We start from the raw sequence: 22,747 nt of genomic DNA on the forward strand, positions 1-22,747 counted from the left end.
GAAAACACCTTCAAAGGTGTCCAAAAGCTGACAAACTGCTCAGAAGACACAACTAACACATGGAAAAGTGACAAGTACATATAGTCATGCGAAAAGAAAAGAGGTGGAGGAGTAAAAGGAGGGGGAGACACAGATATAGGCATGTCATGCCCTTCTAAAATCCAAAAAGTGAGAAGCCGAGACGGCCAGTCCGCTCCTGCCCGTGCCACCTCCGTGTCGCCGGGTTTGTGCCAGAGCCGCGGTGAACCCTGACGGCCAGCCCCCCTCTCCCAATACTGGTGCCTGTCCGCTGGTGGGTCGAGAGAGCCCCCCTGTGGTGGAGGCAGCTCTAAGCTTTTTAATTTAAATTGTCCCTCTAATTTGAATGAATACACTTTAAATCCATTTACAAGGATCTATTGGAGGGCAAGTCTCATGCCAGCAGCCGCGTAATTCCAGCTCCAGTAGCGTCCACTAAAGCTGCTGCAGTTAAAAAGCTTTTATAAGGATCGAGCTCGGCTGTCCACCGCAAGGCATCCTACTGCCAGTCCCAGCCCCTATGCCTTGGGGTGCCTCCTGATGCTCTTCACTAAGTATCCCGTGGTCCCGAAGCATTTCCTTTGAAAAAATTAAGTGTCCAAACTACAGGTGGTGTAGCTTGCTTAACAGCCGGGATAATCCGCTGACTAGCAGACACTGCTACTAGGCACAAAGTATTTCCTGGGCTAGATGCAGTTAAAAATTTGTAAGTAGATACTCTCGTTGGATGCTGAGAAAGCATTCCATAGAGTCTCCTGGCACGCCATATATGATTCTCTTAAAAAGCTTGGGGTAGGGGTCTAGGGGATCCTTTTATAGCCAAAATCACGGCCCTGTATCACAATACGTCACCTAGGCTGAAGATAAATGGAACTGTAGCACCGAGGGCTCGGTTGCTACAGACGTATTGCACCTCACCCAGAGGTGTGATATCTCACTCTCAGATAAGGATGGAGTGTGGATCAGGACCCGACACCTGCATGCATTACACCACATTGCCGTGGGGCAGGGCGACCAATATGCCCCTGAGATGGGCACGACAGTCCCTGTCCCTGGCTGGAGTGGGGGGAGGGAACACTGAGGAAGGGGAACCCTGCAGTGCAGGAGCAGGGAGGAAGCAGTTCCTGGGTGCATTGAGAAGGGAGTATAAAAGGTGGGCACCATCTTAGTTCAGTGCAGAGAAGTCTGAGCAGAAGTGGCAGGGAGCAGGGGCTCTGCATGAGCTCTGCTCCGGAGGCGGGCCTAGTAACAGAGGCCCAGGCCTGCAAGAGGGAGAAGGAAGGAAGAGGAGCGGAGAAGGCTCCAGGAACGAGGAATGAAGGGATCCCAGGGGTGCGGACGGGCGAGTCGCCACCGCACGCCCGAATCCACCTGCGTGGAGGGGTCAGGCCAAAGGGGGAGACCGGTCCCCGAACTAGTGGAGGCAGGAAACGACCCTCAGCTAGAAACCGGAGGCTCTGACATTTTATGTGGCGCAGCCCCTTGCTCCACCCGCTAGGAAGGCACCACATAGGGTCAGGGAAACTGGCGCCAAGTTTACCAAGAGGAGGCCCGAGGCAGCCGGACAGAAGTGTTGGTAAGAAAGGCCAGACAAAGGACACACAAAGGGGGTCCTGTGAAGCGCTCCAAAGTTATCTGGGAGTTGTCTGAGCCCCTCACCTGGTGAGCACAGTACGACGTGGGCAGCCGTTACCTGCAGACGTGGTCTGGATAATAAGAACTGTGAGTAAAGGCCCTGAACTGCATCACTGACTCCGTGTCGTTACTGCTGCTGCCCTGCACCATCACCCCCATCCTCCGCATACACTGCCCTGAGGCTATACTCCTCCCGTGGGGAGTTATGCTACGCTCTGCTGCACCCACAACACCAGCCTTAGCGGTCTGCCCTGTAGCGGCGGTTCACTCTGACCGCAATCCACGGGTGGCGTAGTCGGACATTTAAACATCAAAACCACATAAATAGTTCCGCCACTGGTTTGACCGCCCTGAGCCACGGAACCGGATCGCCGCCACGAAGACTACAACCACCAGCATCCACCAAAAAGGGTCCGGCTCCGGGTGTCCCAAGGCCCAGGGGGTGCGTCAGAACATTTTCATCACCTTTCACAATCACCAATGGGACAAGGCAGGGATGTCCTCTGTCCCCTCTCTTATACATCCTAGTGACGGAGCACCTGCTCTCATCAATTCGCCATAACCCCAATATTAGGTGGATTGAGGTGGGAGGCACCGAGTACAAGTGCTCTCTATTTGCTGATGATGTCCTAGTATATATCACTCAATCACATATATCCATCCCTGCTGTTATGGCTGAAATAGATCACTTTGTTACATGGTAAAATTTTAAAATCAATGCAGCGAAGTCTGAGGCCCTCGATGTCTCCCTCCCTAAATCCATATAGGATTCCATCCAGTCCAACTTTCCCTTTGCCTGGCCCTCACAGGGTATCAAATACTTAGGAATTCCTATTCATAGAGACCTCTCCCATCTATGTGATCTTAATTTTGGGCCCTTTATTGAACAATTCCATACAGACCACGGTTGGCAAGTTAGAACTGTAAGATTCACTACGTGAACCACTGGTGTTTTGTGGAAAAGCACATGTACACCGCGTTCCAAATTATTATGCAAAAAGTGTTTAGGAGTGATAAGGGAAGAATTTGTTTGTTTGTCAGTTAAACTCATTGATGGTGATGTGTGTCAGGGCTCTTTATATCACTGTAAGCAATTGCAGACACCTGTGCTAATTAGTTTGGCAGGTGTGTCCAATGAAAGGCAAGACTACTTAAGAAGGCTCTCTCACATTATTAAGCAGCCTACATTTTCTGCCAAAATGGGAAAGAAAAAGGATGTGTCGGCTGCTGAGAAGCAACAAATTGTGGAGTGTTTAGGTCAAGGCATGACTACAATCAACATTGTGCGATGATCAGGATGAAGTGTCTTGGCAATCAAGAAGTATGTAGCTGATTCACAGTACACACGTGTGCGTGCTGATAAGGGCAAATTGAGGACTCTTTCCTACAGGCAATTACGTCAGGTTGAAACAGCAGCGGCAAAAAAGCCTTGTCATAGCAGCAGACAAGTTTTTGAAGCTGCTTGTGCCTCCAACGTCCCCCGAACAACAAGATGCAGGGTCCTTCAGAGGTTTGCAGCTGTGCATATGCCATCCTGTCGACCTCCTCTATCCACTTCACACAAGCAGAAACGGCTCCAGTGGGCCAAACATTACATGAAGACTGATTTCAAAACTGTTTTGTTCACGGATGAGTGCCGTGCAGCGCTCGATGGTCCAGATGAATGGAGTGGAGGATGGCTGGTTGATGGACACCCCACGCAAACACGGCTACAGCGCCAACAAGGAGGAGGTGGAGTAATGTTTTGGGCTGGAATCATGGGGAGAGAGATTGTCGGCCCCTTTAGGATCCCTGAAGGCGCTAAAGATGAACTCCATAATGTATGTGGATTTTCTCAAACAGCACTTCCTGCCATGGTTCAAGAAGAAGAACCGTGTATTTCACAGCAAGATCATTTTTCTGCATGATAATGCACCATCTCATGCTGCACATAAAACATCTGCATCTCTGGCTGATATGGGCATAAAAGGGGACAAACTTATGGTGTGACCCCCATGCTCCCCTGACCTCTACCCCATTCAGAACCTTTGGAGCATCATTAAAAGGAGTGTCTATGATGGCGGGAGGCAGTTCACATCTAAGCAACAGCTCTGGGAGGGTATTCTGTCCTCATGCAAAACAATTGAAGCAGAAACCATCCAAAACCTGACAAATTCAATGGACGAGAGAGTTCAGAAGCTCCTTTCGAACAAGGGGTCCTATGTGAAAATGTAACATCACCTAGAATAAAGTTTTGAGTTGAAAACTGTTTGATTTCAGTTTCTAACAACCTGCTAATGCTTATAATTTCAAAAATGACCATTTTTTTGGTCTTTATTAAAATGAAAAGGTTGATCGAAAAGTTTGGGGGATCTAAGAGTGTGGCAACCCAGTAGTCATGATTACTTCGAATTCTGACAATATGAGGGTCATGCTGCAGGTAGTGCAGCAAGAAGGCACTTATGTGTCTTGCGCATCTCGGAGCCCCAAAATTATTTTCCGGGCTAGATGCAGCTAAAAATTATTTTTAATTTTAAATCTGGTGAAGCTTATTATAGATGGCCTAATAGGATCAGTGCTGCACACTGCTACAAAGCCCAAATTATTTTCCAGTCAAGATACAGATAAACATGATTAGTAATTTGAAAGCTTAAAACGGTTGGTAGGGTGATTTTAACCAATCATCAAGCTTTTACTCTCCCCAGGATGACACAGGGGTAGAAAAGTCGTTTCGGATCCATGATTTGTTCATCTTTATGAACGTGAGTCTGTCTACATTATCAGTGGAGAGCCGCGTGCGCTTATCTGTCAGCACACCACCAGCAGCACTGAACACACGTTCAGACAGAACGCTGGCTGCGGGGCATGACAAGATCTCCAAGGCGTAAGTGGCTAGCTCCGGCCATTTATCCAGATTGGAAGCCCAAAAAGAGCAAGGGTCCAGTGACACAGTCGTGGCTTCAATGTTTACTTGGAGATACTCCTGTACCATCGTCTCTAGGCGTTGACTATGTGTCAGACTTCTTGTCTCCTGTGGCCTTGCAAAGGATGGGCTAAAAAAGTGGTGAAATGATTCCGCAAAATTGATGTTACCAGCAGATACTGTGGTTCTGTTACGGTTTGAGTGCTGAACACTTGACGGTCCCACGGTTGGCAAGTTGGAACTGTGAGATTCACTACGTGCACCACTGGTATTTTGTGGAAAAGCACATGTAAGATTCTGCAACAGTCTCTGCTGATACTCCTGCATGCGTGCATCCCTTTCTATGGCAGGAATAATTTCTGCAAATTTACTTTTGTACCGGGGATCTAACAGTGTGGCAACCCAGTAGTCAGGATTATTTCTAATTCTCACAATTCGAGGGTCATGTTGCAGGTAGTGCAGCAAGAAGGCACTCATGTGTGTTGCGCATCCAGGAGCACCAAGTCCCTGTTGTGTTGGTGGCGAGGTAGCAATCATGCTTCCTTCCTCTGTCCTCTCCCCCCAACCTCGCACAACAGAAATGTGATCAAGGTCTCCCTCATCTGATGAGTCTTCCATCAGTTCGTCCTCCACTTCTTCCTGGGCTCCTGCACCTTCCTCACTAGTTTGGCTGCTACCATGCGCCCTGGTAAAATCATCTCCCCCACCCTCACATGCCTGCCGCCTTGGTGCTGCCGACCGTCTGGACCTTGCAGATGTTAGCCCTTCCGCATACAACTCCTCCTCCTCTACTTCCTCCACCTCCTCTTGTGCCACCACCTGACTCCGAATTCTGTTTAACATGTGCTCCAGCATGTAAATCACCGGAATAGTCATGCTGATAATGGCATCGTCAGCACTAAACATCTTCGTCGCCATTTCAAAACTGTGCAGAAGGGTGCATAGGTCCCTGATCTGAGACCACTCCTCCAGCGTGATTTGCCCCACCTCTGAATCTCGTTGGCCCAGGCTATACGTCAGAACGTATTGCACCAGGGCTTGTCGGTGCTGCCACAGTCGCTGCAACATGTGCAGAGTTGAATTCCACCGGGTAGGCACATCGCATTTTAGCCGGTGAAGTGGCAGGCCCAACGACTTCTGTAGAGATGTAAGTCGCTGAGCTGCGGGATGCGAACGGCGGAAGTGAGCACACAGCGACCGTGCCCTCTGCAGAAGGCCATCTAGTCTGGGATAGTGGGCTAAAAATTGCTGGACAACCAGGTTCAACACGTGAGCCATACAAGGCACGTGTGTGACATTGCCCCGGCGAAGGGCCGCACCCAGGTTTGCAGCATTGTCGCACACGGCCTTCCCTGGTTTCAGGTCCAGTGGAGACAACCATTCATGAAATTGGTTCTCCAGAGCTGACCACAACTCCTCAGCTGTGTGACTCACATTTCCCAGACATTTCAATGTAAAAACCGCCTGATGACGTTGAGCCCTACTGCCAGCATAGTAAGGAGGTGTGCAGGATCCCTTCTGCGCAGTTAGAAAGCTTGTGGCATGACCAGACAGGCTTTGGGTGCAGGTGGAAGACCGAGAGGAGGTTGAGGAGGCAGAAGCAGTGGAGGAAAAATGACATAAAGAGGATTGACGCACAACTCGTGGGGACGGCAAGACTTGGACAGCAGCCCCTTGTCCTGCTGTCACCATAGTTACCCAGTGCCCAGTCAGCGACATGTAACGCCCCTGTCCATGCCTACTCGTCCAAGTGTCTGTGGTGAAATGCACCCTGTCACACACAGAGTTTCTCAAAGAAGCGGTGATGTTGTGTGCGACATGCTGGTGGAGCGCAGGCACACCTTTCTTTGAGAAGTAGTGCCGACTGGGCATCTGGTACTGGGGCACTGCGACGGACATAAGGTCTCGAAAATCCTCGTGTCCACCAGGCGGAAAGGCAGCATTTCTGTAGCCAAGAGCTTGCAGATGGTGAAATTCAACCTCTTAGCTTTCTCATGGCTAGGAGGAAATGGTCTTTTACTTGTCCACATCTGAGGGACCGAGGGCTGGCTATTGTGCTTAGACGGGGTTGATAAGGGTGTCCCCGGCAAACTGCCGGTCTGTGAGGAAGATGCAGGCGGACATGTTAGGTTGCCTTGATCCAAAGGTGGTGCTATCGATGTCGGACAGCGCTCAAGACCAGCTGGTGTTACCACCTCCAAAGAAAATGATGACCTGCCAATCACGCTGGCTGTTGCGGGTAAAGAGGTGGCAGGTCTGCGCCCCAAAACAGGTGTGACTGCTGTCCCCCCAGTCACAGAGGATGAAGAGGCCGCGGATGCACAAGATATGGCAGACGGTGGTTGGCCCGGCCGGCTAGACCGCATTGTAGCACACTGAGCTTCCCACTGCAACTTATGCTTCATGTCCATGTGCCGGTTCATGCATGAAGTACTCAAACTATGTATTTTTTGGCCTCTACTTAGCTTTTGCTGACAAATGTTACAGATAACACGAGTTGGGTCATCTTTATCGATCTGAAAAAATGCCCAGGCTATGCAAGGCTTAGCACCCATGCGACCTGAAGAGCCACCACGACTTGTGGTGAGAGGCAGAGTTGTGTTTGAGGATGCAGTTGTTGACGTGCTTCCAGTACTACGTCTCTGTCCAGGAAGGCGCAACCTGACCTCGTCGTCACTAGCATCTTCCTCCACCTCCTCTGCTGACCTCATCTCTTGGCTGACTGTGGGTTGACAGTAAGTGGGATCTCCGACCTCATCATCATCACCCTGTGCGTTATCACACCCGTCGTCCTCAGAGCCAACCTGTTCCTGCCCTGACAAAAAACTAAAGTTGTCGCTCCAATCAGGTATTTGAGTCTTATCATCGTCTTCCTCATTGTCTCCACCAACAGGAGTTACAGTTTGGGAATGAGGGTCTACATTATGGTCAGAACCTTCTGCGTCTGGTCCTGGATCCGACTCATAAAGATTCTGGGCATCAGTGCAGATCATTTCCTCGTCTGGATTCACAGAAGCGCTGGAGTCGACCTCTGATTCCCAGGCTATAGTATGAGTAAACAGCTCTGCAGACTCAACCATCTGTTCTACCTCATACTCAGACGGGCAGCTGGAGATTTGGGAGCTGTGAGGAAGCAAGTGCGATTTGGGTGACACCTTTGAGGACTGGAGTATTTGTGATGTTGAAGTTGATGTGGAGGAGAGCCCACTTAAAGGAGCACTTGATATCCGTTGAAGCACCTGCTGTTTTTGTGCCTCATCTGGAATTTGTAGCGATTGGCGTGGCCGTAAGAAAGGGATCTTATCACATTGTCCGCTAAAAGAAGTAGACATTTTAGTTTGGCTGGAAGATGGTCTTTCTTCTGCACCTACCCCACGGACACAACCTTTTTTCCCCTTCCCAACACGCCTATTCCCCTTTCCACCAGCAGCAGGCCTTTTTCCACTCATTTTGGTGGTTAACTAATTCACAACTCTGGAGTTGTTTGCACAAAAAAACAATGGATGGTAACCGAGCAGAGCTGAGTGGCCAAACTGTGGTATTAGGCCAAAACTATTGGCTGGGTTAGATGCAGAAAAAAATTATTTTTAATTTGCAACCTGATGGAGGTCAGTATAGATGGACTAATAGACCAAGTCCCACACACCGCTAGAAGCCCAAATATTTTTTCAGAGCTAGATGCAGAAAATTTTTTTATTCAATTTGCAACCTGATGGAGGTCAGTATAGATGGACTAATAGACCAAGTCCCACACACTGCTAGAAGCCCAAATATTTTTTCAGAGCTAGATGCAGAAAAAAATTATTTTTAATTTGCAACCTGATGGAGGTCAGTATAGATGGACTAATAGAACAAGTCCCACACGCTGCTAGAAGCCCAAATATTTTTTCAGAGCTAGATGCAGAAAAAAATTATTTTTAATTTGCAACCTGATGGAGGTCAGTATAGATGGACTAATAGAACAAGTCCCACACGCTGCTAGAAGCCCAAATATTTTTTCAGAGATAAATGAAGAAAAAAATTATTTTTAATTTGCAACCTGATGGAGGTCAGTATAGATGGACTAATAGACCAAGTCCCACACACTGCTAGAAGCCCAAATATTTTTTCAGAGCTAGATGCAGAAAAAAATTATTTTTAATTTGCAACCTGATGGAGGTCAGTATAGATGGACTAATAGACCAAGTCCCACACACCGCTAGAAGCCCAAATATTTTTTCAGAGCTAGATGCAGAAATTTTTTTTATTCAATTTGCAACCTGATGGAGGTCAGTATAGATGGACTAATAGACCAAGTCCCACACACTGCTAGAAGCCCAAATATTTTTTCAGAGCTAGATGCAGAAAAAAATTATTTTTAATTTGCAACCTGATGGAGGTCAGTATAGATGGACTAATAGACCAAGTCCCACACACTGCTAGAAGCCCAAATATTTTTTCAGAGCTAGATGCAGAAAAAAATTATTTTTAATTTGCAACCTGATGGAGGTCAGTATAGATGGACTAATAGAACAAGTCCCACACGCTGCTAGAAGCCCAAATATTTTTTCAGAGATAAATGAAGAAAAAAATTATTTTTAATTTGCAACCTGATGGAGGTCAGTATAGATGGACTAATAGACCAAGTCCCACACACTGCTAGAAGCCCAAATATTTTTTCAGAGCTAGATGCAGAAAAAAATTATTTTTAATTTGCAACCTGATGGAGGTCAGTATAGATGGACTAATAGACCAAGTCCCACACACCGCTAGAAGCCCAAATATTTTTTCAGAGCTAGATGCAGAAAAAAATTATATTCAATTTGCAACCTGCTGGAGGTCAGTATAGAAGGACTAATAGAACAAGTCCCACACACTGCTAGAAGCCCAAATATTTTTTCAGAGCTAAATGAAGAAAAAAATTATTTTTAATTTGCAACCTGATGGAGGTCAGTATAGATGGACTAATAGACCAAGTCCCACACACTGCTAGAAGCCCAAATATTTTTTCAGAGCTAGATGCAGAAAAAAATTATATTCAGTTTGCAACCTGATGGAAGTCAGTATAGATGGACTAATAGAATGATGCTATGCCCAAAAGATTTTACTTCACTAGGTGCAGTAAAAAAATTGGTATTCTATACACAGGTGGTATATCTTGCAACACAGATAGGCTACTCCACTGACTAACACACTCTGCAATAGGCCAAAAAGGATTAGCTTTGCTAGATTCAGCCAAATGCTGTGAAAAAAACTTGCACAGCACTGGCACAGACCTGCCTGGCAAAAACTGATAGGAACTGATGTAACCTAGTCCTGAAAAGGACTCCAATTACAATTAGTCTTTACTCCCACAATCTATCTATTTAAGAGCACAGACCTGCTTGATAAAAGTCGTAGGAAATGCTGTAACCTAGTCCTTAAAAGGACTGCAATCACAACTATTCCCTACTCCCAAGCTATCTGTATATTTGTGCGAAAATTGGCTTAAAATTAACAAGGTATAGCGCACACAGCAACAGCGGTGCCGTCTAACACGCAGCTGCAGCAGTGAGAAAATGGTGGCGACGGGGAAAATGGCTTGGTCTTATAGGGCAAGGACATGTGACATACACTGCCAATGACACATGCCCTTGCTTGTGTGAAAAAAAGCACTTCGCTCCGTGTGTGCGCTGCTGATAGGCTGACAGATTGCACCTCCCCACTGCAAATGCGGGAAAGAGAAAAAAAAATGGAGATCTTCATTGTTCCTGCAGAGATCCATCCCCTGCCCCTCCCCCCACCCCGCTGTACACTCAAACTGCGTATTAACATTAATTTTCATCATTACTGAGAAAAAATCCAGTTATGATTTTGGTGCACGAACAGTTATCGAACATAACCTCGAACAGCCGAATTTTTCTCAAATTGTTCGTGTTCGCCGACCGGCTCGAACACCGCCCAAAACAGCTCGAATTTGAGATTGGCGAACAGTTCGAGTAGAACAACGCTCATCTCTAGTCATAACATGAAAAATCCCAATGTCATCTGACTAGCATTTCTGTTTTACTTTCGTTTTCTATTTTGGTCTACATTCAGGGTGGACCTATAAATATAAAGAACGCCCGCACTCCAGCACCGAGCAACTCACAGCAGATCACTCTCCTTCACTAAAGCTCAGTAAGTACTATAGTACTATATTGTAAGTTTTAAGTATTATATTTCACATTATTTGCTCAAAATGTCAATTTGCTCTAAAAAAAATGTTACATTGTCACATTGAATTTCGGGATTGCCTGGTTTTGTGCATTGCATGCTAATTGTCCGCGTTTTCCTGCCTGGGACATGCGGAAGTGAAGCGTTATTCACTGGCATTTGCGCATGTGGGTTGACAAGCGCTTTCCAAGTGATTTTAGCATCACTTGGAAAGTGCTTGTGACAACTTGGTCACACTATATAAATCCATGCAAACGGCATGGATTTATATAGTGTGACCGAGAGAATGTCAAAAAATAAAAAAATAAATGTATACTTATATACTGGCCCGCGCTGGCTTGCTTCGCTCGATCCAGGCTGCCGGCAGCGGTGGATTGAAGGACCTGCCGATGTCAGTGTCGCGTGACCCGTCACATGACTCTGAAGTCAGCGCAGCATGTGCACAGCTCATGCGGATTATCATTGGGGAACATGGCAGGCCTTCTACCATGCATTTTTTAAGCGTTTCTGCAGCGTTTTTGCCTGTGCGGAAACGCTTAAAAACCGCATCGTGGGCACACAGCCTTATTCTAACAATTCTTTGTTTCCCATTCTTCAGTGCAGTTCCCAGCCGTAAGACCTCAATCAATCAGTAAGTTACCACCAATCCTGCAGATTGGTGAAAATAGCTCCTTTTCATTGAACAACCCTTTTCATAGTTCATTCACTCTTGGAATGGGGCCAGGTTTAGTCTCTAGAATGGAATTAGTATAAAGATACAGGTACCAAGAAACAAAAACTGACCAGTACCTCCTAACAGAATGAAGCAAATGTGAACAGGTGGAAGGTGGTATGACTTCATTATATACAATGCATGCTAGAATCGATTTACTGCTTTTGATCTTTCCACAATCTCAGCAGTGATCTTGTTTCACATTGTGTCCTATTCCTTGTAGACTTATCTTGTTTGTTTTTTGTGAATTTTCTAGGGCTGTGTTCACATGTCCATTAATCATCAGTTAGAACTGATCCAGCAGCAATCCGTTTACAAAAAAGTTGTTCAGACACAACTTTTTGTTCACCTAAAATAAACGGATTTGAACTGGATCCATTTTATTAACATTGAAGTCTATGGAAAACGCATCTGTTAAATAGTCATCCATTTTTCTTTCATTTGAAAAGGATCCTTTTTTTACTTACTGGATCAGTTTCAAATGAAAGAAAAACTGAAACTGATGGCTATTTAACTGATCCTTTTTCCATAGACTTCAATGATAAAAAAAACGGATCCAGTTGAAATCAGTTTTTCTTAGCTGCACAAAAAAAACATTTTTTTTATTTCTTTTTTGTTTTTGGTATACTCACCCCCCTTGAAGAAGCATTGTGCAAAACACACGTTGGGGCCAGTGATTCATTAAATCGTGTCGTACTTGCTGATCCTTTCTCTATATACTATATGCACTTTATGTCTTCTACCTCATTTATTTATGAATTTGCAATCCTGTACACTTCGCACTATACCTTTTTGACTCATTCTCCTATATATTCATTTTCTTATGTCTACTACGGGAACAATATGCATTTCCACTTTGCACTCTATTAAGGACTTTATCTAAGTAGCATATTATTACATTATATATATTTTTTCACCATATGTTGGATGATGAAATTCTGTGCTGATGTGGAGTAAATTAGATGAAGCTATGAACTTATATATGTATGGACCATACTACTGAAGAATTATATATTATACTGGTCTAAACATATTTTCTTCGTATACTTAAGCCTCCATTTTTTACTCTGTGTGTATTGTGGATGAAAATTACTATGGAGCTTGGGCTCCCTCTACTGGTGTAGCTTGTTATGACAGGTTCATTAATTTTTACTATTAGTGTTTTTCCCCATATTTTTACTGTTTTTTTTTTATATTTTGTCAATAAAGATTTATATGTTTTTTATCAACTTGGCTTTTCTGGCTGCCATAAATATGTAGGTTTTTGTTTTTTGTTAATGGATTGCTGCTGTATCCGTTATAACTAGTGATGAGCAAACGTGCTCACCACTACTGTGCACTTGCCTGAGCATCACTGTGCTCGACAAACTCGACGAGTATTTCTGGGCTGCTCGGGCGGGAGCTCAGGTCCCCGCCCTGCATGTTTGGCGCTCTTTAGAGAGCCAATGAACATGCAAGGATTGCCTGCCACGCACTCTAATGCAGTAGCCATGTTGGTTGGGGCATTACAGTGATTGGCTGGCCGAACAGCATCATCAGGTCTATATAAGATCCAGCGCCGCCATGCTCGTCACAGTCTACCCCGGGAAACAGGCAGAGTGTCGAGACCTGCTGCTGAGTCAGGGAGAGATTTGCTTCTTTATAGTTAGTATAGGTATTCCACAACACATATATATATCCATCTAACAGTCCTTCTGAGGACTAATCCATCCAGCTGCATATTTTCAGTGGTGAAGGTGATAGTAGGAGTTAGGCAGGCAGTCAGGGTATGTGACAGACTGCAGAGCATGATACAGCACGAGAGGGTCCATTGCACGTTCAACTTCTGACTGATCCTGCTGTGACAAATATTTGTAGACATAGCCCCAAATATCTGAGGCCAGGGCTAATTTTTTGTTTATTTTAATCCTAACTATTTGCTTAGAAAGCAATCCAAAGTACTCAATTTTTCTGCTCCATTTGCTTGTTAGCACTGCAGAATACAGCCAGATCTTTTCCATATTACAGCGATAAAAATCCAGAAATTTGACCTGAATGTGGAAAATATTGGCCTCTATTTCCATTTTGTTGCAGTGTGTGTGGCACCCCTGCAGGGGATTACCACAGGATCTATAGGTGCAGAGGGAGATGTACGCTTGGGCACACACAACACCTTCCACCCCAGGTCGGAGCAGAGGAGTCAGTTTCCAGGGAGACAGCAAAGCAGCAGTTAGTCTGGAAAACGGGGGGTGAAGAAAGGATGAAAAAGAGAGCTGTTGGCCGGGGACCAGTTAAGCCCTGAACTAGGAAACCGGTCTGTGTTGTGAAGCGCCCTAGAGAGAGGGACGGAGGCTAGAAGGAGAAAGAAAAGAGATAAAACTATTATCCCTTTAGCTCACCCGGACACCGGAGTCTGAGATTGCTATTAATTCAGGAATAGCATAGAAAACCCGGACAGATCAGGAGGATCTACTTCCCCTGAAGAAGAAGGGGAAAGAGTTGCCAAACTTGACCAAGTATAGGACCAGGGGCCCAGAAAGAGAATTGGTAGCCCCAAGGAAAGGTCCTCATTGTCAGTTGTGGAGAAGGACCCCAAAGAAAGTAAAAGGTGGCAGGTTCAGCTTAAGGCAGGACTGACCCCAAACAACGCACACATTGTTAGAGGAGGCCTCACAAATCTCCAGAGTGAATATCTCTACCTGCACCGAAAACCTGGTTACCCTCCTGAACTGTACCTGTTACCGGACATCAATAAAAGAAAGGTACTGAAACAAAGACTTAATGTGTGTGTGTGCCTACTTTGACATTACTGCCTATAGCGTTCGGACAAGCCGTATGCCGATCACCTCAGCGACCATTCACAGCGCTGGTAACCGATTTTACCAGTTACCACAGGAGGTGTCACGACACAGTACTCCCATCATCCTCACCCCCATCACTTCACTGAGCATCCAGGGCACGGAACCAGGAACCGACCAACCGTGATCCTCACCGAAGTAGCCCATCCATCCCGGTATCCGAGTACCCCTACCCTGTCAACTGGATCAGATTGGCGTGACGAACAGGATACCGTGCCCGGTAGAACCAGGTACTCTGTGCTTAAATTGGACTTTATTGAATGTTTGTGTACTGTAAAAAGTGCCGTCATTACTGCGCCATAGAGAAATTAAACTGCGTCACAGAGCGGGGAAAGAGTCGCGGGGGTGCGGCTAAAGGAGCGCGAGGATAGCCCTGCCGTTTTTAGAGTCACCGGTTACCAAAGGAGTTGATTGTAGCGGCTGGCAACGGTTAACTAGGGGGGCACCATCATGAGTGAAGCAAACAATATCCGAGACCTTGAGTGAGGGGATGCCGGTTCCTCAGCTGGTGAGGGAGCCGCAGCATCTGGAGCGATGGCCCCAATAATGCCAATTGCCTTGCCGTATGTACCGGGAGCCAAGTGGTTACCGACGTATGAAGGTAAACCCGGTACCTTAGCAATCTTTCAAACGTAAAATGTGTGCGGTGCTGGACATGTATGCGATGACAGGAAAGCAGCAAGCCTCCGTTGTGCAGGGACAATTAATAGGTGCAGCGGAGCTAGAAGCTGATGCTGATGGAGACTCTATAGAAAATGTGTTTCATAAGCTCAAAGCTGCTTTTCAAGAACGCACACAGTCTGAACTAAGGATGCTATTTTACCAATGCAAGCAGAGACCGCAAGATACCATCAGAGACTTTGCCCTACGATTACAAGTGGCACTCCGGTCCATAAAACAGATAGATCCATCAAGTGTGCAAGATGAAGATAAATTGCTTGCAGAACAGTTTATGAATGGGTTGAGATCAGACTTTCACCGTTAGCAGGTGCACATGTGGGTCCTAGGTCATCCAGATGTGGATTTTAATACCTTAAAGGACCGTGCTATAACTGTACTACGAGACCCATTACCTGCAAAACCTGCAATTCCATCCTGGCAGGTTAATACCTCTCACATGAACTTAGAGCCTACCACTAAAAACTCTGTAGAAGCAGTAGGACAAGCTGTCGCACCCGAATCTGCTAATGACCTACGTAATCAGGTGTTACAACTAACAAAAAACATGGACTACGTGTTAAAACTCTTGCAAGCCAGAATGGAGGCACAACCACCAAGCAAAATCCAGTTAGCTGAATCCCCTGAGGATGTTCCGTGGATGAGGAGAAAGCTCATGTCGCCTGTGCAGGGGACCAATGTACCATTCCAACGCAGAGCCATGTCGCCCATGGAGGGGATCAACAAGTCGCCCGTTCAGGGGACCAATGCACCATTCCGACACAGAGCCACCGACCACACAGATTCTTCAGGACAACCCGTTTGACTTCGTTGCAACAAACCAGGCCACTTAGCAAGAGGATGTCGTTTAAACCCGAGATTCCTGGGTCCCAGGGCCAATCCCCAGGAATAAAACGGCAGGGCCCATATGACTGACGTAGTCGGTATGTGGGAGGCCGTCCGTACCTCAACATTACGCTAGAAGGAATCCCCACATCGGCCCTATTGGACACTGGGTCACAAGTCACCACCATCCCACATATCCTTTACAAGCAATTTTTGTCTGATGCTGATCTTAGCCCCCCAGACTCTCGTCTTGTCATTTTAGCAGCTAATGGTCGACCACTGAATCAGGTGGGGTTTAGAGAAGTGACAGTAAAGCTGGGGAGGGTGGAGTTGAGGGACCAAGGGTTATGTGTGGTAGAAGATGACCCCAATAACAAATATCCTTACATGGTGCTTGGTACTAATGTGATTGAAAACTGCCTTGAAGAAGTGCTGTTTTTACTCCAACAGATCACAGAGACTGCTGGCATTGGGCGGAGGAGAGTCCTTCAAAGAGAAATCCGTGCCTTAATTCACAAGCAACAGGTAAATCTGTCTGGGGGGGAGATTGGCAGTGCGCGGGTAACAGACCCGTTTCCCATTGTATAACCACCAAACAGTGAAATGATGATATGGTGTCGAGCAGCTATGGGTATCAGACGAAAGGAATATCAGGCAGTTGTAGAACCAATATATTCAGAGCATAGACCTACACTGCTGACAGCTAGAGGGGTGGTGGATGTACGCAGGGGAAGAGTACCAATCCGTGTGTTGAATTGCGAGGAGGAAGAAGTGAAACTACCCCGGTATGCTACTGTAGCAAAGCTGTACACTGTCAGTAATAACAACATACAGACACTAGAGCCCTTGCCCCCATCAAGTCAGGCGGAGGACAACAACCCCAAGTAACAGCTGGAGGAGTGGTGTCAGCAGTTGCACATAGGGATGGATGCCACTCCCGACCACCAGAAGCAAGGAGTTTACCGGGTAGTACAAGAGTTTAGCCAAGTATTCAGTAAGCATCCATTAGATTTTGGGAGGATAAAAGGGGTACGCCGTCACATACCCACAGGAGATCATCCCCCGATTAAAGTGAGACATAGACCCATCCCACCAAACCACTACCAGTGTGCTAAAGAGATGCTGCAGGACGTGAAGGAGGCCGGGGTTATAAGAGATAGCTGTAGTCCCTGGGCGGCCCCCTTAGTCTTAGTCAGAAAAAAGGATGGCGGCACTATGAGGATGTGTGTGGATTACAGGGAGGTCAATAAGATCACTCACAAAGATGCTTACCCGTTACCCCAGATAGAGGAGTCTCTAGCTGCATTAAAGACTGCTAAGTATTTCTCCACATTAGATCTCACTAGTGGGTATTGGCAGGTCTCCATTGCAGAAGAAGACCGGGAGAAAACAGCATTCACAACACCAATGGGCCTATGAGAATTCAATAGCATGCCATTTGGGTTATGCAATGCACCGGGGATGTTTCAGAGACTCATGGAGTGCTGCCTGGGACAACGGAATTTTGAGACGGTACTTTTATACCTGGATGACGTCATCGTGTATTCCAAAACCTATGAAGAACATCTGGAACACCTGGTAGAGTTATTTACAGCTCTAACAACGTATGGAATGAAACTCAAACCATCTAAATGTTACCTGCTGAAGCCAAAAGTCCAATACCTAGGGCATGTAGTCAGCGCGGATGGCGTAGCCCCAGATCCGGAAAAAGTGACAGCTATCCAGGACTGGTAGAGGCCGACCACCGTCAGAGAGGTACGTCAGTTCTTAGGTTTGGTTGGGTATTACAGAAGATTTATTAAGGGCTACACGAAGATGGTAGCGCCCCTACAAGATCTTCTAGTAGGCCAAGCTAAGAAGAGAAGGTCTTCAGAGCCGCTGTTGGAATGGGGAAAGAAACAAGAAGACTCCTTCCAACAAATGAAACAGGCCCTGACCGGTGAGGAAATCTTGGCGTACCCAGATTATAACCTACCATTTGTCCTCTACACGGATGCAAGTAATTAATACAACAAAAAATCCCAAAGGCATATTGCCTAGTAGCACACTATATGAACCACAGGTAGTGTGCAAAAACAAGTACTAAACTCCAAAAGCATGTATACCACCAAGAGAAAAAACTGAGCTTTTTGTCAAAGATAAAAAGGTATAAATTTTATTGACACAGAATATGAGACAACACAAAACATATAATAAAAAGACATGTGCAAGGGGGCTAGGAACGGTAGCAGCGAATACTGACAGTACTAGGGGGGGGATGGGGATAACAGAGGGATACATACCGACAAAATCATGTATCAATAGATATAGCTTGCATCCATAAAGTACATAAATCCCCAGACCCCTAACTGTGGCAATAGGGCTCCACAGAGTAGAGCCCTACGAATGGACTATAGATTAAGGCAGTATCCAGATTAAATAAATCACTAGTAAATATGTCAGCCATAAAAGTCCAGTTAGCGATGGAGAAAATAGAACCCCCCATTGGGGCATATAGAAAAAACCACCACAGTAGAGGAGGATAGCAGATAAACAGTGCTTACCCTAGGTCAGTAATCCAATAAAAAGAAGGGAAAGCCCGCTTCCCGACGCACGTTTCGCGTGTATACTGATCGGCTTTCTCAAGGGAAGGTATAGTGATGTGGAAACAGGACCTTAAAATACATCATGTGGGAGGTCAGGTGGTGCACCACGTGACCGTCGGGTGGCCAATCACATCCAAACTGCGGCGCATGCGCAGTGGAACGAGCAGGTCCCGCAGCTGCAACACGGCAGTCACTTCCGGGAGTACGCAGCAAGGGGCTGCATAGTCACAGAAGGGAAGACGCCGGGCGCAGCTGCACGGGGCAATTTATACCTTTTTATCTTTGACAAAAAGCTCAGTTTTTTCTCTTACGGATGCAAGTAATGTAGGCCTGGGAGCAGTACTGTCCCAAATACAAGAAGGCAAGGAAAGAGTAATTGCCTATGCCAGTAGAAGACTTCGACCTACCGAGAGGAACCCGGAAAATTACAGCTCTGTTCGGGAGTTTCTGGCCTTGGTCTGGGCAGTCACGGAGAGGTTCAAGCATTATTTAGCAGCTTCAAAATTTACCATCTTTATGGACAGCAATCCGCTAACACACTTGGATACTACAAAACTTGGTGAATTGGAGCAGCTCTGGATGGCCCGGCTATCGAATTACGACTTTACCATCAAGTACCGAGCAGGCCGTGGAAATGCAAATGCTGATGCCCTCTCCAGAAACCCTCAAGTACATTTGCAAGGGCTTGAAGAAGAAGCAGATGACTTGGAGGAAAAAGAACTTCCAGCTTTCCATAAAAGTAGAAAATGGAAAATGACAGAAACCCATATCTACCAGAACCGTCAGGATGTTGCACTAAACCCGTCTGCCTCATTATGGATGGAAAGAGACCCAAGATAGTGATCCGGCAGTGAGCCTAGTGAAGAGGCTGGTAACCCAACCGGATTCCAAAATTGAGAAGAATGCTCCCCCAGAGGCCCAAAACCTGTGGAAAGAAAGAAGCAGGTTATTTATCTATAAAAACCAATTGTGCAGACGGTATATCAATCCAAGGACACATGAAATGGTATGGCAAGTTATGGTTCCAAAGAGAGACCTCCAAATGGTATTGGAAGTATACAATAATGGAGCAGGACACTTTGGATAGAGAAAACTGGAAATACTGTTACGTGAGAGGTTTTATTGGATTGGCATGAGGTCTTCCATAGAAAAATGGTGTAAAAATTGTGGCCCATGCTCATTAAGAAGAGGAGATCGTAACAACCAGAAAGCACCACTCCAGCCTATCATAACCAAACAGCCCTTGGAACTAGTAGCCTTGGATCATGTCAAACTCACACCCAGTAGATCAGGCTATACTTATGCTCTTACCATGGTGGACCACTATTCCAGATTCCTAGTGGTAGCTCCTGTGAAGGACTTGACAGCTCAGACAGCAGCAAGAACCTTTCAAGCTTATTTCTGCAGGCCACATGGATATCCAGAACAGGTATTGACAGATCAGGGTCCTGCCTTTGAAGAGGAAATATTTCGAGAGTTCTGTAGCTTGTATGGATGCAAGAAAATTCGTACCACGCCTTACCATCCCCAAACTAACGGAATGTGCAAAAAAAATCATGTGGTAATAGAATTGCTGAAGACTCTACCCTTGGCAGACAGAAACAGATGGCCAGAGAAATTACCAGATCTTATTGACATCTATAACAACATCCCAGTAAGCTCAACTAATTGTACCCCGGCATACTTGATTTGAGCGAGACCAAGAAAATTGCCAGTGGACTTTGAAATGGGCATTGTAGTTCCTGAGGAAGACCCCTCAAGCGCAGATTGGGATACTAGAAGAACAGAACAATGCAAGAAAATACAGGAGTGTGTTGAGAAAGGTCTAGCAAAATCCAGAGAAAGACAAGAAACCAATTTCAATAAAAACGCACAAGGAATCCCGTTAACCCCCGGAGAATTGGTTTTGAAAAGGAAAAAGAGACAACCAGAAAACCTGTCTAATCAGCAAGGATAACGGAAACACAACAGCAACAGTGTTCCGAGACCACTTAAAGAAGTGTCCTCAACCCTTACAACAAAAAGAATATATCCCTTGTCCCATACCAGAAGAAGAGACGTCAAGGACAATTAAGACAATCTTAGGAGAGTTACCCGCAGATTGGCCCCAAATAGAAGGAGCATATTTAATTCCCATGTTGACATTCCCACAACCAGTAGAAGGATCAAGAGCGGAAGAACCACCTGCTGCAGCCAAGCTAGGGAATCCTGCAATCGGTGTACCTGTCATTCCCACTAGGGGAGTGGGAAGACACTCCGGCATACCTGTGCTACGTAGACCAACACATGAGTCAGTAAGTAGTTCGCTCCACACCAGGCTTACGCACCAGTGGGATACAAGTTTTACGGAGGTCATCACGTATTAATTTTGGACACCCACCACTCAGATACAGGGAGTAAACTATAACAAGTGGGAAATGTAAATAGGTCCAAAAATGTAAATATGTGGTTAAAGTCAGTATATAGAAGGGTGACGAGTAGACCAAAACAGGTTACACCAGGTACACAGCATAAAAAAAGGGGTGAGTAGAGTGGGTGTAAGAAGCTGTCTAGGGAGAGCAAAATCTTGGCCAATAGGTGACCCCAGGGCCAAAAGGCCTGCAGTGCTTATGACTGGTAGAGGCCCCTGCAGTACCTAGGACTCTTGCGCCAAGGCACACGTAGTAAATGTTTTATTGAGTATTGCGAATTATTAAGTCTATTTGAATCTTTAGGCCTACAGAGACTTTACCTGTTTGGACGTCTGAAACTTTTTGCAAATTTTTAAGAATGGATTGAAGCCACAGGATTGGTGGTAGCAAAAACACATTCCCTTTAACAGCCTGCAGCAGATCGACTAGCGTGTCTATGGACTGGTTATCCGTTTTTCCCATTTTCCTTGGTTATTGTAAATTTTATTTTTGGGACTCTGTTCAAATTACAAATGTAAATGTTAATGTTATGTTATCTTTGTTAAAAAAAAAAAAATGTTTCAGTACCGGAGGACTGAAGTTGACTAGGGGGGAATGTGGCACCCCTGCGGGGGATTACCACAGGATCCATAGGTGCAGGGGGAGATGTACACTTGGGCACACACAACACCTTCCACCCCAGGTCGGAGCGGAGGAGTCAGTTTCCAGGGAGACAGCAAAGCGGCGGGTAGCCTGGAAAACGGGGGTGAAGGAAGGATGAAAAAGAGAGCTGTTGGCCGGGGACCAGTTAAGCCCTGAACTAGGAAACCGGTCTGTGTTGTGAAAGCGCCCTAGAGAGAGGGACGGAGGCTATAAGGAGAAAGAAAGAGATAAAACGATTATCACTTTAGCTCACCCGGACACCGGAGTCCGAGATTGCTATTAATTTAGGAATAGCATAGAAAACTCGGACCGATCAGGAGGATCTATTCCCCTTGAAGAAGAAGGGGAAAGAGTTGCCAAACTTGACCAAGTATAGGACCAGGGGCTCAAAAAGAGAATTGGTAGCCCCAAGGAAAGGTCCTCATTGTCAGTTGTGGAGAAGGACCCCAAAGAAAGTCAAGGTGGCAGGTTCAGCTTAAGGCAGGACTGACCCCAAACAACGCACACAGTGTTAGAGGAGGCCTCACAAATCCCCAAGGTGAATAACTCTACCTGCACTGAAAACCTGGTTACCCTCCTGAACTGTACTTGTTACCGGACATCAGTAAAAAAAAATACTGAAACAAAGACTTAATGTGTGTGTGTGTGCCTACTTTGTGATTATTGCCTATAGCGTTCGGACAAGCCGTATGCCGATCACCTCAGCGACCATTCACAGCGCTGGTAACCGATTTTACCAGTTACCACAGGAGGTGTCACGACACAGTACTCCCATCATCCTAACCCCCATCACTTCACTAAGGGTCCAGGGCACGGAACCGGGAACCGACCAACCGTGATCCCCACCGAAGTAGCCCATCCATCCCGGTATCCGAGTACCCCTACCCTGTCGACCGAATCATGTGTCGGTGAAGCTATTCACACGAGGTCTCTGTGAAGAATATTTTTAGTAAACTACAGTCTTGCTATTTAAAATCATGGTTCTCTGTCAGACGTATCACATATAACTGCGTTCCAAAATCAGCCATTTCTGGATTCCATTTTCTTTTTGTTGCAGTGTGTCGGTAAAGCTATTCACACTAGATCTGTGAAGAATAGTATTAGTAAACTACAGGCTTGCTATTTAAAACCGTGGTTCTCTGTCACACGTATCACATATAACTGCGTTCCAAAATCAGCCATTTCTCGTGAATGTGGAAAATATTGTCCTCCATTTGAAATGGGCAAGGTGCGTGGCCAGGGACGGGGAAGTGGACGTGATGGTGTATGTGTTACGGAATAACTTCTCAGTCTCCCAAAGGATGAGGTCTCTCACTTTCTCTATAGAT

At 46.0% G+C, this 22,747-nt stretch overlaps 1 protein-coding gene across 3 annotated transcripts in view; it reads left to right on the forward strand.

Moving 5' to 3' along the window:
* The first annotated feature begins 10,561 nt into the window (after positions 1-10,561).
* LOC141258990 (apolipoprotein L3-like) overlaps positions 10,562-22,747 on the forward strand; it is a 34,675-nt gene continuing 22,489 nt past the window's right edge. The window contains exons 1-2 of one of the 3 annotated variants that reach the window (XM_073674350.1): positions 10,619-10,693; positions 16,232-16,306. The gene's annotated coding sequence lies outside the window, so the exon portion shown is untranslated. Of the gene's footprint in view, positions 10,694-16,231; positions 16,307-22,747 lie in introns of all 3 variants that reach the window. The other 2 variants (XM_073674347.1, XM_073674349.1) reach the window with 2 other exon arrangements.

The sequence above is a fragment of the Phyllobates terribilis genome, unplaced genomic scaffold (genome assembly GCF_046119375.1).
Source record: "Phyllobates terribilis strain yellow unplaced genomic scaffold, ASM4611937v1 Scaffold_3__8_contigs__length_932513732, whole genome shotgun sequence".
NCBI classification, from domain to species: Eukaryota; Metazoa; Chordata; class Amphibia; order Anura; family Dendrobatidae; genus Phyllobates; species Phyllobates terribilis.